Below are 4031 nucleotides of genomic sequence, written 5' to 3' on the forward strand. Positions count from 1 at the left end.
GCTGCTTTGCTCTCCACCCCCAGCTCAAATCAGGACCCAGGAGGCAAACAAAGATCATTGCCCCCAGCCATGTGAGGCCTTTGATTGTTTATGGGATTAACCTGGGAGTGTTAGACCCTTAGGCTATGCCGAGAACTCAATAAAAGCAACGTGGGATCAACCAGCAAGGCTCTTGATCCTAGAGGTCTTGAGTCCCCCGGTCCCATCTTTCTCTTCAGTCTGTGTCTGTGTGTTCTTCAAGCTTGCGGCACCTGTCACTCACCTCGAGTCGCCGAGTTGATCCCGGCACACCCTGAACCTCCAGCAAGTCATCAATTCATCAATTACAGTTTGGGTTTTTCTGCCCCAATACTGGTTCTTGCAGAGGTTTTTGCGCATGGCTTAATGATCTGGTAAGTTGTGATTCTTCGTATCTGTCTGTCCATCTCTCCAATTTTGGAGGTAGTGGTTTGCCCTGTGACCTCAATTTTCTGGTAGAGCTAAGAAGAGTTGTTGATTTTCAGTTTGTTCAGCTTTTTACTTATTGTTAGAATAAGCAAAATACTTCCAAGCTCCGTACATGCCGAGCCAGAAACCAAAAGTGCACATTTTTTTTTCTTCATGAGTTACGTGTTTCTTTTGTGAGTTCGATGGGCTGCTCCTTTCTCTCCCCTGCCCCATTATTTCTCTTTTCCACTCTAAAGTTTCTTAGCCAAAGCCATCTTTATTGTTCTGATTAAAAGTGGCTTCTTTCAGTAATGTTTTCTTCCCTGTGTTATGGTTATTAACCTTCCTTACCCCAAGTGCATTGGGCCTAAAACTCATTATTACATCTCTAGTGTTCTCTTACCCTACTTATAAAGAAACCCATCACAGTGCCTCAGTCATTAGGAATTCTTTCTCTATACAGTGACACACTACATAATCATTTCAAACACTTATACGGAATATGCTGCAATTACAGGACAGAAAAGCAATGAGTGAATTGCCATGGCCATTTGAACCCAAATATCTGCTCTTTGTATGTCCCCAGCTGGCCCATCTCTTATAGCACAGCTTCTGTTTCTTAATTTTTAGGACTTTGCACTAAAAAAAGTTTGATTGGTTTGCCACCCAATGAGTTAAATATTCTCTTTGGTTATTTCTGGACAGCCTGGAGTAATACTAACCTGATGGATCTCTTCTTCCAAACATCATTCTTGCAAGATGAGGCTTCTTTGAAGAATTTTCTGTTAGTTCTTCAGAAGAAGAACTAGAATCCAGGTTCAGGTGTCATGTTATCTGGAATTTGTAGCCTTGTACTGGATAGCAAAAGTGCTTTGACCTCTTAAGGACAAGTCTAACTGGTTTGGCAGGGTGGGGATGGGGTCTCAATCTTCCATACATTGGTTTTAATATCAATATATGAACAGATAAAATACATGTGCCTCTTACACCCTCCTAGACATTTTTACAGACATGCTGGCTTGGAGCAATTGAGTTACAGTAAACTCAGGGTTCTCCCACCAAGCCAAGGAACAACCTCCTCTAGTTAATCACATTGCCTTATTAATTGAGATGCACAGGTTTTCAAATAATTAAGAAATATATCTCACACAAGTTTTGTGTTAAATGGAATCTAATTTTCTTTGATGATTCAGAGGTCATTTTTACTCTTGCATTACTTAATCATCATTATTAGGCAAATCAATTGCCACTTAAGCAAGATTTCCAGTTGATACACACAGATTAAACAGTTTTTAGAACCTAATACACCAAGCTCCATTCTTTTCAGACGTTTTCCATAGTCTCTACTATTTAAATCAAAGGTCATATTTCTAAAGCTATATGTCTTCCTCCCATCATCTCCCCAGGTGATGTAGATTTCTTCAAAGTTTTGTTTTCTTCTATAAACCAAGGGCCAGGAAAAATGCCTGACACATGTTAAAAGCTCAATAAGTCTGTGCTGAATGGAAGAATGAATGATTATGTTCATAAAATATGTTTCGAGGCATCCTTCTTAGTCCAGCAAGAACCATTAACACTACCTAAGAGGCTTTCAGTTTCTCATGCCTCCATTCCTACTGAACTATCCAGAGAGTTCTTGGAAAATACCCATAGCTCATTTTCTTCAGACTAGTTAGGGAACAAACCTCAGAAATGGTACAGAATTACTATATTTTCTCTCTATAAAGACGCTTCATGTCAATTTATGAATGTCATCTCAATATCAAATATTATCTCATATGAAGAGTCCTTTCTGCTTGCCCAATGCCACCAAGGGCAGCCTTTGCAGCAGCAGAGTTGATCACGTCACATCTCCCACCTGCCTTCATGCAGGCCCCTCCACTCTGTAGTCACAGCCTCCTCAGAGAGGCCTAAATCCATTTAACAGGGGAAAGGCTGTTTGTTCTTTTACTCTTACAGCAAAATAAAGTTTAGATGCAAGGCCCCGGGCAGGGAAGAGCAATACCTTACAGTCTTACTAAGGTGGAATCTTTCTGAGAGTAGATTTGTGACTGATGAAGGTGAGAAGATTCACAAAGAGATTTGAAGCCAGAGAAAGGAGGTCTGGGGACCTAGGGGCCAGGAGAGGATGAGAGACCAAAAAAAAAATGCAGCCTTAGCTACCCATTTAGGGGCAATTTAAACACACAATAGCTTTTATGTAGAGTTGAAAGTTTGCTCTTTAAATCTTTAGTTACCATCTCTTTCCAAACTGTCTTACAAAATGGAAGATGCTTTTTCCAAAAGAAAAGATGCTTTTGGTTTCAAAATTTACATTCTCACTTTTGAGTGAAAAAGTACAAAGACCAAAAAAATAATCTGCATTAAATTCATGAACACATTGTATAACCCACACTTCGCATCTCTGACTTTTTTTTCTGAGATTCCTCTTCATTCTTGCTTATCTACTGCTCACAGCCTGGCTGCACGTATTAGGCAAGACAAAGTACACCTCTGGTATTTCCGTAAAGGCATCTATTTTCTCTGCGTTCTTGACCTTTGCACTCTAACCTACTATCACTCTTGTTTTATACATTTATATATGATGATTACATCCATTCCAGTTTCAAGTAGTTGTGACCATTTCAGTCCGTGAATCTCAAATAATAACTCACTAAGTCACACATAACTTTTTCCTCTTGCACTGAACACTCATTCCCTATAACATGTCACTGGTTTCTGAGAATTTTATCTTAAAAATATACCAACACTCTGATACTGTATTTAAATTTTTGAAGATTTTGAAGACTTTCTGCATTAATTTTTATTTTTCTGAGTATTGCTCAGTGTTTCACTCTTGCAGCAAAATAAAGTTTAAACGCGAGGCTCAGGCAGGGGAGGGCAATCCCTTACATTCTTACTAAAGTGGAATCATTTCGAAAGAGATTTGAGAAAGATGAAGGTGGTTCAGACAACAGAAGAATGGTGGGCTAGGAAGTTACAGGTCCTCCTATCCCCACAGAGACCCCAAGTTAACAGCAGTATATGAAGACCTCTGTGAGTATTCTAGAGACCAATTGAGAAGCTACATAATATCCAGGCTAGTGTAAGGACATACATAGACTAAAAGAAAAAAGATGAAAAAAGATATTCCATGCAAATGGTAACCAAAACAGAGCAGGAGGGGTTACACTAAAAAATATACTTTATATCAAAAACTCTTACATGAGACAGAGTATCATTTATTTAATGATAAAAGTGTCAATTTGCAAATAAGATTAACAACTATAAATATTTATGCACCAAACCTCAGAGCGTCTACATATACGAAGCAACTTTGGCCAAACTGAAGGGAGAAATAGACAGAAACACAATAATAGAAGATTTCAAGAAAGACTTCCCTTTCAATAATGAACAGAATGAGAATGAAACAGATCTGTAAGGAAATAGGACTTGAACAACACTATAGACCAATTGTAGGTAACAAATATACAAAGAACACACCGCCCAACAACAGAGTATACATCCTTTTCCAGTGTACCTGGAACACTTTACAGGATAGATGATACATTAGGCTAAAAAGCAAGTCTAAACAAATTCAAGAAAATTGAGATCATATAAAGTAT

The sequence above is a fragment of the Hippopotamus amphibius genome, chromosome 12 (genome assembly GCF_030028045.1).
Source record: "Hippopotamus amphibius kiboko isolate mHipAmp2 chromosome 12, mHipAmp2.hap2, whole genome shotgun sequence".
NCBI classification, from domain to species: Eukaryota; Metazoa; Chordata; class Mammalia; order Artiodactyla; family Hippopotamidae; genus Hippopotamus; species Hippopotamus amphibius.